At 35.5% G+C, this 12,500-nt stretch overlaps 1 protein-coding gene across 2 annotated transcripts in view; it reads right to left on the bottom strand.

Moving 5' to 3' along the window:
* Nucleotides 1–12,500, bottom strand: part of LOC136849036 (coiled-coil domain-containing protein AGAP005037-like) — a 926,632-nt gene that overhangs the window by 382,578 nt on the left and 531,554 nt on the right. The window lies entirely within an intron of this gene.

Here is a 12,500-nt window from a genome sequence, read left to right as displayed (position 1 = left end):
TCGTTAAGGAAATTCCTCGATTCAAAAAGCAAGCCACTTCTTGGCATACAAATACTAGGTCACCGTAATACTGAGAATTATGAAAGCCTGTGAATTTGGCCTGAGCACATACCGAAGGGAAATTAGGAGTGCTTACGAAAGGTTTCATATTAAAAAACGGAACAAAAATAGCGCATTAGGAATTAGCCTAACAACATGCGGAAATTATGACGCATGTGTGTTTGGACGTATCCTAATTTGATTTCACAACGCACACGAGTCTAGAGAAGAGAAAGTTAAAACTTCGGATTTGTGATGCTCAAATTCTACGAGAATGCATTAGAATCAAAATTTATAATATTAACTTTCTCCATGAAAAAATAATATCGAAAGGACTACAGTAAGAATAGCAAGACTCAGAATGGTATTATATACCAGGAAACCATGTTATGTTTATCTCAATGTAAAAACACATCAAAGAATAGAAACTAATTCTCTTTGGAAGGGGAATAGAATTCTTTGTATAATCAAGCATGTTTCTATTATTTTATACAGAATCACAGTGAGTTGTTATTATCTCTCAACTGAAATATTCAGTATTGTTTAAGATTACATCCACCCTGCCATGTCTTCATTACAGCAACTCTGTTACTAAAATAACCGAGAAGCTTAAAAAGCCCTATTTACTTTCTGAATTAGGAAATAGTTCCAAAGACGAAAAGGTCGTTAAAAATTAAGGTAATAATAATTTGTTCTTAAAAAACTCATCTTTGAAGTTGCATTGAATTCTCTTTTATTCTCCAAATTATCTTCCCTAAAACCATTCAAACTGAACTCCGCAATGTCCATCCGGATAAACTAACAATCAATTTTTCATACTGTGGGAAAAGGCAAGACTTGGTTTTTACGGTAAACTCACATGGATGCCGACAGCAATGGAAGGAAAATTTACAGGAATTTATATAAAATAACAATCTTTATGATGTACCACTTACGAGAACGGCTAGGTAAAACAATTTATTCCTGCTATTCTTGTTTCATTTAAAATAGACGAAGAGGATTACAAAAGACTCCAGTAACCACGAACTACAAAAGACAGGACGAGGTTAAAACAATTACACGAAACGAGAAGTCCAGCCTTACATATAGGTAAGGGCAGCAAAGGAAACAACAGCTATTCAAGCATTGGTGTTGGTGAGGGACCCATTAAGGCACGGGAACCTAACGTAAGGGATAACACAGGCTGCAACGGTGGGGGGTGGGGGGTGTGGGGGGGAACCGAAAGTGCCAGACGTACAACTATAGAGAGCGCCATAGACGTCACATTCCCATAACACAAATCTCTCAACTGAAACGGCAGGGGAACAAGGTTAGCGGGAAAGGCGGCAGAGGCAGTTTCCGAAAAGAATTCAGTTTTGGAGTTTCTCTTGAAAAGCCATTTTCTTTAGTTTCCATTATTATACCAATATAGACTATAATATAGTACAGATATACGATGGAAGCTCCAATAAGGGTTAATTGACCTTTCAGAGGTGTTATTATTCTTGTATGTGAATATTCCATTTGAGCCCATTGCGGTTATTTTCACTACCTTGGTAAAACAACTGAGTTAAGAGTTTATCCTTGATTGTAACAGAAAGCCCAAACTTTCAACATGGTTTACAATAAGCTTGCATACCTTTATTAAACTCCCAATTTATCATAAATAATTTTAGATAAATTTGGCGGTTGAGGGCTACCTGACAGGCAATTTTCCCGGCAATTACAGGTTTCAGTATGTTATGGTCAGCCCTTGAACTTCACGTTTCTATGGTATGTTAGTCAAAATATAACTTTGGATTTGTTGAGATAATATATGTACAGTATACTTTATATATATATATATATATATATATATATATATATATATATATATATATATATATATATATATATATATATATATATATATATATATATATATATAGACAAAATTCAAGAGAATGTTCATATATTTATATGTTTTAATAATTAGTCATGATATCTTATATATATATGATATCCATCACTGTATATTACTCCTCCGCTCCTTACAGACAAAATTCAAGAGAATGTCTACCAGCTTATTTTATGTTTTAATAATTGAGTGCATTTTGACTGTCTTGCCCCAAAGCTTCACAGTTAAGTATATGTATATCTTAGTATCCATCACTGATTAAGTAGCTCTCCTAGGGCTGGCCCCTTAGGCGAACAACCAAATTGGTTACCTAGCAACGGGTTCTACCAGCTTATTAGCATCCATTCTCATTATACAAGACTTGAGCCATCTAAAAACACTGATGCATTTTGCACCTATGCTCAACCTTTCGAACTTGCCCTACTGGTCTTCACAACTCGCTCACCCAGCGAGGGTTATTTCAAATCCTCTGCAATACAGTACAAAATCAATCAACCTCAAAAACTCCAACCATTTTCTTTTCATTTAAATTCAACTTCCACTCCTCCACATAGTAGAGCTAGCTCAAGAATCCCTTCATATATTCTAGTTCTGACGTCCATTGCCACTCCCTGGTACCTTCACTGTCTTAATTCGCCTGTGACTTACATCTTCTCTCATTCTGCCATCATTGGTAATACTTACTCCCAAAAGCCAATTAACTGCTTCCATTCTTCAACCATGCATATTAAGATTAATTGTTCTACCTTCTTTGCTTCCATTTACCCTGTAATCCTTCATTTTCAACCTTTTATGCTCAAATTTCTCATCTTGGGAAAACTTTCGAGTTCTTTCACAAGCTTCTGTATTTCATTTCTGCATAATTCTTTGTCTCATCTTTCATCTTCATCTTTATGCACAGAATCAATAGCAATTATCAGCCATTAATTCAAAACCTTTCTCTCGTCCATCCAGGCCTTTCACACCCTGGCTACTAACTCAGTCACACTTTCATAACCTTACCATAGTGTCTCATTTATATTTCTTGGTGTATTTGCATTTTCAGTTTTAATTAACATTCTCAAATTTACGTTAACTTTTTCCACTCTAGCATCATTCAGTTCTCCCTCCCTTTTTTTTTTCCTACATTTAGCAGACCACAAAAGTACTCACTCCATTGAATGAGACTGTGCTCATTCCTGAAAGCATCTCTCGATTTGCATCTTTCATTATGATAGTCTATATTCTTCTTGCATGAAATTCAAGGCATGAAAAACTTATTCTTCGTGGAAATTTTGCTCACAATGCTCCATATATATACATACATACATACAGACATATATATATATATATATATATATATATATATATATATATATATATATATATATATATATATATATATATGTGTATATGTATATATATATATATATATATATATATATATATATATATATATATATATATATATATATATATGTATATGCCAGTGTGTGTGTGTGAAACACTAGAGATTAATAAGTCTGTTGACGTATGATGGAGACACGACATGACCACTAAAACAGCATGAAAAGCAAAAAATGAAAAGACCGGTAGGCTTCGCCACCTGCATCCCTGGCGATATCTAATAAACGTAAAGCACCGCATTAAAAATACCAATTCTCAGGTTAACACGCCTTATATTCACGCAGAAAGTTAACGAACTGCTCATGACTTATACATTTATATAAGAAACTCTCGTAGTTAGTTAAATCACAAGTCAACTTTCAGAGCCTGTGCTTTCAAAATCTTGAGAAATAAACGGTAAAAACTGAGACTCCGAGTTCTTAGAACCTGCACTTCCCGCCAAAAAAAAAGAAAAAAGAAAAATGCAAATCCAAATAACAAAAACGGAATACCAGATGAATACACTCAGGTGCAAGGGAACTTCAATACATTCTACATTTTCTACATCTTGTAAAATAGTGGACGTGTCAATATGCTAGGAAGTTTTTAACTGTTAAGTGAAAGAGTATTCAGCTCAAGCGTAAAAGTTAGCACTTGCCCATGTGAAGTGTGGAGTTTTTTAAAACATCCATCTTTCATGGAATCGCTTCTATTACGAAACTTTAGGACAGAATATTTCCAGGGATTCGATAACTTTATGTTGCATCCGAATTCAGGCAGAAGTACAAGGTAAGCCTCATTCGCGGAATTTGAACTTATTCCAAAAAGGGAAAAAAGTGGCAGAAAAAGTACCTGATCATTTTGGCAAATAGTTTTAAAATAGATTTTTTAATACAAAGGCTAGCTTTGTCGATGACCCCGTTATTGTGACGTCAATATGACAAATGCCCAGGCGTATCTCGTTTAGGACAAAGAAAGAAGAGATTAGAGGAAACATTATCACCTGATGGAAAGGATGCCACATGCTCAATAAAAACAATATTTTTTAGGGCAGGTTAAACGAAGACAGGAAATTAATCACAAACCTTGGTAGCAGAGACAAAAAAAGACTGTAAACCAGGAAGCTCTATGATATCTGATTAAGTCAGAATTTTTGTGGGGATTTTTCGGACGGATGTCATCCGGCTGTCTTAGAGAGAGACAGAGAAGGTCTGTATTCCTGCACCCAATGAAACAGTGGCTAAAACTGCATTAATATATAATCAAAACTGAAGGCACCTTGGAGCAAAGCGAAAGAGAATTTTGAGCAAGAGGTGAAGTGAGGGCCAGGAATGATACTAATGTAAGACAATATCTCCAAAAACCGTCAGGGCAAGGGCACCATAAAATTGTAAAAACTAGAATGAGGAAAGGGCCTCGCAACAGCTACATAAAGAGTGAAATATGTGAGAGGCAGAATTATGACTACTCTGAGAAAGCTTGGAGTAACCAGAAAAATCTGGAGATTTTGGCAGAAATTGGGTTCAGTTAATTTACACCTAACAATCTGACAAGTTGGACGTTTTTACAGTCATAACTATGCCTGTACAAGAAATTTTTCTTTAAAGAGAGTTTTCACTTTTTTTTGTGGGAAGGGGGTTGGAGTAAAAGTTTAAGATATCAATGGATCCTGTACATTTTAGTATATAGCGCCAAAAACTCTATTTGTGAGGGACTTCTAATTTCTGCCGACCACGATTAATTTACTCATCAGTTGAAAGGTAAAGATAACGTTCTCGGTATGGATTTATAACTCTTCAAGAACTGCACTGAATGATACAATTCTAATAAATTGTGGAGTGGTTAATAATGTCTTGGGGAAATAAAATCGATAAAGGGCCGTCAAAAAAAAAAAAAAAGTTTCCACACACAGAAATTACTTTTTCACGAATTTTTCAGACCCGTTGGCAAACATTTTAAAATATTGGCAACGTTACCGCACATGCAAAACACAAAAGGACAGGTGTGTACAACAAAGATGTTGAAAAACACTCTTTTGGCATTTGACGATCAAATATTTCACCCAACCCCTTTTAAACCCTCGCGGACCTCCATTGAGATTTTCATACGAGGAGCCATATTCGAAACAGAATTCAATTCCCCGCGCAGTCAACATGCTCCTCATAAGTGTTTTGTCTATATATGACATAGACTAGGATATATGGGGAAATATGGAATCCCCTCTTCATTCTTCGAAACTTTGAGTGAATTTCTATATGTACTTTTATTTAATAAAGCAACGAGGATGAATCGTGTTCTCTTTCACTTTCTTTCCTCTTGCCTTGTGTATTAGACTTAATTCTTTTGAAAAACGAAATTTATTTTTCCATCAGCCATGACGTTTGAAACGTGCATAATTATGGAAATTATAAAACGTCAGTTCATATTGCCTTCCCGTTCTCTACTGCCGTCATTCAACTTGTTTAAAATCGAGGAAATCAAACCTCGTGAAATACATAGGCAAAACTTTATTATTTTAGTTGGCGAATATTCTAAAAACATCTGGTTGTGTTTCCATATCCAAATTTCTCCCCTCTCCTATTGCTGAAGCCATAAATGGGATTTATCAGTTCCTACTAGAAATATCACGCTCATATTTTTTGCGCTCCAGTTTGTCTTTATGCATATTAAAAAGCACTAATCCAAAATACAGTTGCATGATAAACGATTCAGCATCCTTATCGTTAAATTTCTTTTTCCCTTTATTTTTAGGGATTCCCTTTATTTTTAGGGAAGGGGGGAGGAGGGTGCGGGCTAGCGATAGGGCGTGGGGGTGATCATGCAATCTCGCTCCTGCAAACATGATCCTGGCCACTGCCCTCTAGCGGCATGTCGTCTAATCCTGTTTTCTTGATTCCCCTAATTTTTCCCGCTGTTAAGAAGAGGTCTTTCTTTTTCTTCGGTGTTAAGGGCCCTTTCTCCATCTTATCCCTCTTATTTTCTTCCTTTGGACTTCTGCTTGATGTTGTCTGTTCGTTTGAAAATAGAGTCCTCTTTTATATTCTGAGAAATTACAAAGTTATAAAATTATTTTTCTCATTGTGGATGATGGGTTCATTCATGCCGGAATGAATGCGGAGAAATTTCCTATATTTATACAAGATTATGGATGATACTGGTTACTCCATGAGAACTGTTCATATCGACTTTGCCAGGAGATACAGATAGGGCCAATAAAAAGGAAATCTTGAATTACAAATTACCGGCAAATTTGATACAGACAAGCATTCGAACGACTACTCACTCTTTGATAAAATCACTATGTGAAAGAGAGCCTTCTGATTAATTGCTACCAATCACGGAGCAGTCTTTTTCTTCTTTTTTTTTTTGCATTCTGTAGACAAAAGCCTCGTTCATGTCAGTGTTCTAACATAAAAATTTCCAGACAGTTATCGAAAATGTCTTAAATATTGTGCACCACTGCCATGTCCTCGTCGAGTTGTGAGTAAAGATTCAGAGACACCTGGCTTGTTATTGTGTTTTTAGCGTCAGACACCCATCTGTAAGCGTATATAATTTATAACCACACACGAGAAGTGAACTAGCATAACGCTATCTTTCTCAGCATCCGTCTGAAATATGTGCTGACAGGACAATTCTGAAAATTAGTTCTAATCTGAAAAATCAGAGAGAAGGAAAATGTTATTGAGACATAAAATGCATTTCAAAATTGTCCACATTTTATTCATTTTGCAGGGTAAAGATAAAATGAGGCAATTTAACGATTTTTCCAAATTAACTCCAGTTTTAGATATCTAAACTGAATGACTAATTAAACGTTCTTTTTGTTTTTATTCCAAGTGAAATGTACTTGAACTGGCGTTAATGGATATTACTGAGTTTCTTGGAGTTCTTTTGATTATGTTGGAATGACAGCTCTCATCGTAAATATTAGATTTATTAAAACTGCCCAAATCAGAGTTTGATTTTACCCTTAATAACTCTTTCTGGTCCACCTACAAAAAAAAAAAAAATAATAATTTCTTTTTAGAAGGTTCTTGAGCATTTGCTTCATTATTCTTGGCTTTGATGAGATTGTATATCGAGTATCATGCTTGACATCGTCATATAAAATGCTTATGATTTTGTCATAAAAAATATTTTACACTGTTTTGTACTCGGCAAACTGTATAAACTGTTAAACCCCTTAGTTTTGTTTAAACGCAGAAATAATATGAAGATTTACTCTAAAACACTGCACAGTTTTAATATTAATGCGCGTTGATATTTTACGAGAACATTATAATTTTCATGTTCCACATGCGGAATTTATTTGCCCCTAAATAAGATGGGACAAATTTGAACCTAAACGCATTACGACATTAGTCTCGGTAGCTCTGGAAGGACTTAAACTACTTTAGTAACCGTTATAGCACCTATAATCCAGCATAATTACCAACAAGATAGTACCGACGGATCAACTTATGTTGTTATAGTTATTCATCTGTTAAAACAATATCTAACAAACGCAGTTTTAAGAATCCTGACAGAAACACCGGAACAGAAAAAAAAAAACATTTACAAACCTGCTGCCCATACCTTCAGAGGCGTATTGGCGATTATTGTAATTAACTAGCCACGAATAAAATACACAACGCCTAGGAGAGTTCAGCTCAACAAAACTAAGGTATACCATTTTTCAATTAACGAATGAAAAACACAACGCCTGGTTCAACCAAAACAGAACGGCCATTATTCAAAACGTAGACAGAAAGCCTCTTGCTACCAAATAATAAATACTTCGTGCTCAAATATTTACATCATCAACACTAAATACGTTAGGAAAAGAAGGGCCCGGCTCGTAAATTGCCTAAGTGATCTGATTAGCAATGGCGTGTAAATACATACGGGTTCTTTTTCTTTTAGCTGATAGGTAAGATGGGTGAAAGAAGAATGAGGGCAGTTAGCTAGCTAACCATGGTAGGGAATAGTTTAGAAAGTTAAAAATTAGTAAGAGTAATGTAAAGTGTGGTTTGGCCACAATTTTATTTAGATAAATGTACAATTTTTCTTATTATGGCCTTAATATTAACATATTACAAAAATGATTTTGCATTATATTGGCATAGTGAATTGTACAGATATATACTTTTAATGTTATTTCTCAGATGAAGTTTCAATTTTTCTTATTTTCAACAGTATACTTCCGAATAATACACCTTTTTTTTTTGCTGGTTTTTCCTACAAGATACGATCTTTCATTGTCAGATGCCCAGAGGGCTTAGGTTTCCGTCCTTTGTAACAGACAATGGAAAGCTGAAGTTTGTATTAGTCATGTAAAAAAGAAATGGAAAGTAAGATATAACCTCAGTTCCATGATTCCTGGAGCTGAAAGAAGTTTGTTCACAATTTTTTCTAGGTACTTCAAAACGAGCAAAGATTTTTGTTACAAAACTAAAGTTTCTTCATAAGGATTGGTTTACCCACGCACCCTTTCTTGACAAAATTTTTTTTTCTGAGTGTGCGAGAGAGTAAACAGAAGGAAGAACAGGAGATAGGAAATAAATAAGCAGTTTCCAGGAAAATATAATTGTAATCTGTTTTCTTTACAAATGACAAGGCTTATAAAGGGGGAACCTATAAAAGTTATGTGGGTATATAAATGATTTCTCCTAATCTTCTGCGTTATACGCCTTTTATGGCAGCCTTTCTTCCGTCAGTGCGTCGCCACAAAGGAGGAAAAATAAACCTGCAAAATGGTGAGTAGAGGAAGGCTTTGCGGTAATCAAAGACGAATGAAGATAAAAGTCACTTTGCAAAGAAGAACTTTGTGTCTATGAATTACTAGGAATAAACCTACAAATGTTTCCACCCCTCAAAACACGGAGAGAGAGAGAGAGAGAGAGAGAGAGAGAGAGAGAGAGAGAGAGAGAGAGAGAGAGAGAGATCTGTTAATGGGTTAATGGAACATAACCTTTCTTTGGACGGTAGGTCATATATTGTTTACGGAGTGACAATTTCTTTTCATTTATCACGATTACTAAGGTAAATGACCGAGCGAGCACGCTTGAAGAATTGCTTTAAAGAGGAAGAATTGCTCTGAACGATCCAAATAAATTACTCCTACTACTGACCCTCGAAAAGCAAAGGTTGACATTACATTTAGAATTCATACATAATAAAAATGGCGTAGTTACACAGCTGCTTACAGGCTTCAGGTTCGTTCTCTCTCTTCCTTTCTCCCTACGTTATGCTATTCTTTTTCTATTTGCCATGTATCACAACAGAATTTCCTCCCCCTTTCGTAACATACTAGATGAAGGAATAAAAACATGAGCAAAGCCCACTTTCGATTCGCCTAATCCCTTAGGCCCTCGGGCGGTGGTGGGTAAGTTCGTAAGTGGAGGTGAGCAGCCAGAGAGGCAAGAAGAGAAAGGGGGTATTTCATTCAGTAATGTGTACAGTGTGCTTGTGAATGCGTACTGTAGGTTCAAATGGCTTTAAAATATTCATGATCCAGAAAATATCAAAAAGATAAAAAAAAAAAATCATATATTTTATAAGACTTTTACAGTATAAGACGGTACTGTAATAAGAGGCTAAAAATGCGAAGCCCGTGAAATTTCTTTTTCCATGTGCCAATAACAAAATTTTTCTACACGCCTTTTTGGCTGTATCACTAGCTAAACCTTTCACCGTAGAAACCGTGGTGTGGAGCCAGACCACAGACAGATATGCGAGAGAATTTAGAAAGTTTTACACTTGTCATCAAGTGCAGAGGCTGATTTTGGGAGTTGAGGAATTTGATTGTAAAGCCAGCAGTGACAGGAGAAGAGTTAGGTAGTATGCATCCATTTGGGTAACAAAGAGCAGGATACTGTAAAGGTTGACACGTATGTCAGTGACAGCCACAGTTCTGTGAATGTCAACGCAAGTTCATGGACAGCAGTCAGTCATCAACAAAACACTGACTGGTTTGTCAAATGACCAAATAATCACTTTTTTATGAAAATAACAAAGGACTAAAATAAATTATAATTGCATATGTAGAACCAATCTCCCGCATACCTACTGAAAAAAATATATAGTTACAGAGAGGCACAAGCAGTTTCTGTATTATGATATCAAATATTTTTAAGCGAGTGTGTACGTGTATTGGCACCAGTCATGATGTCCCTTCCATAATTAAGCATCATTCCAGTCTACAGCTCCATTTCTAATAGTTTACCTATTAAATGTCAAAATAATCAACCTTGTGTAATTCTTTATATAATAATGTTTTAGCTTTGAATAAAAGGAAAAATAAGTATTGTCTCGATGTCATGAAAACTTTAAGTGACTTAAAAAGACCACATAATTCACACCATTGGATGTTCATGTATATAACTAAGTTTAAATGTGATGCCTAAGTTCTAATCTTTATTTTAGCCATTTAAAGATGCAAATTAGTCTTACATGCCCATATTTGTAATATTTCTCTTGTAAATTGCCCTCCTTGGTTCCCTTCTCAACAGGACTGAATCAAAGACAAAATTAATGATCTAATTAATGACTTTGCAGGTGGTTTTTGTCATTTTTTTACTGGTACTACTTTGACTATGTCACCATGCAGTAGAAGAAAGTACCACTTCCCTAATAAGTCCAGTAACCCCAATTGTGCCTCCCTAATACTGATTTTTTCTGTTGCCTACACATTTTCACCTTTGAAAGGTAACATTCTAGCTAGCTACCTTTACTGTTCATAAACACTTTCTCTTTTTCCTCCCTCTTCTTCATTAAATGGTAACGTTTGTTAAACAAAACATTTTGGTAGTGTATTGTGTCAAGTTTTACATGAAAAGGGCATAACTATAAAGTAGGTTCTGTTATGGGTGAACTGAATATTGAAATATGTAGATTAACTGTTGAAATCAGTAGAGTACCACGGCATTTTCTTTTTTCTTCAAACACTGATGAAATATTTTGCCCTCAGGATCATTATACAGTAAACCTAGAGATACACTTCAAATTTTAAAACATCTGAGGCAAATGCCACAACCATGAATGTTTCCCTTTCAAACAATATGTTCCCACTACACCCTATTTGAGGTTATGCATTAGGGCTACAACGAATTTTAAAGACAAACGGAGATCTGTATAACCTGGAAACTGAAGTCGAGTCATTCTCAGTTATCTTCGCTAAATGTTTTCATTGGGGGGATATAAGTTACAGCTGTGAAGAATTGACTATAAAAACAAGACAAGACCCATTTCCACAACACTTGTGTGTGCTGTACTATAAGGTATAGGAGACACTAGATTTGGTTTTCCTGATCGACACTATTTTGTCACTTTTCTTAGCAAATCCATGCAACATGTTAGAAAGGTTTCCAGTCAGTGTTTCACATGCACAAAAGAACTACCAACAGTAACCCTCCGTTACTCAAGAGATTTTCTGCTTTCAAAGTTAGTAAAAGCTTCTTTCTTGAACTCAAAATAATAAAAGCAAACCTTTTTCTATTGAAGACCGACGTTAGCCTTGATAATTAGACCAAGCAGTTTTAACTGGAGTCCCATATTGAATCCATTCTTGTAGGCTTTTGTTTAAGATCAGGCAGATGGTCAACATGTTCAATATTGTTGAATAAAGTGTAGTTGAAGAATTATAGATTCCGTATCAGCCAGTATACAGTACTGTCACAGTGCCTAAACAGGGAGGTGTTGTTTAATTCAAGAGAAAGGGATTTGGTAATTACCAAATCAAAATTTAGTTACCATATTAACTTAGCATAAAGAAAGCTGTTTGCAGTAACATTCATAAACAATCTTTGCACACTGACATCCACTTGAAGAATCAACTGGATGGACAATTTACATGTGCAATAGAAAGTCCAAGTCTTGAATTGGTTGCTTCCAATTGCTAATGGTAACTATAGCTACAAGCAGGGGATAGCATATTGTTAGGCATCTTTGGCAAAACTAAGGCACGAATGATAGCGGGCGATGTTTTGAGTGGATTAAGTGTTAAACAGCTTAGAAAATTAATTGCAATGAAGGCCTGTCTGTCTCAGTGAGGTTCTGAATTCTAGAAATGAATGTTATGGCAGAAAAATGCCACTTTTGGCTACTTTTAGGGACTAACAATCCCAAAGCCCTTATTTACTTTGTGCACAGTTTGACAGCAGTAGGAATTCATGCAAAGTTTCTACAAACTGCCATACGGCAGCAGTGTTCAGGTAGTAATGCTTCCCTTCCCTGATGT

This window comes from Macrobrachium rosenbergii, chromosome 20 (genome assembly GCF_040412425.1).
Source record: "Macrobrachium rosenbergii isolate ZJJX-2024 chromosome 20, ASM4041242v1, whole genome shotgun sequence".
Lineage (NCBI taxonomy): Eukaryota > Metazoa > Arthropoda > Malacostraca > Decapoda > Palaemonidae > Macrobrachium > Macrobrachium rosenbergii.
This window is presented reverse-complemented; position numbering and strand designations above follow the sequence as displayed.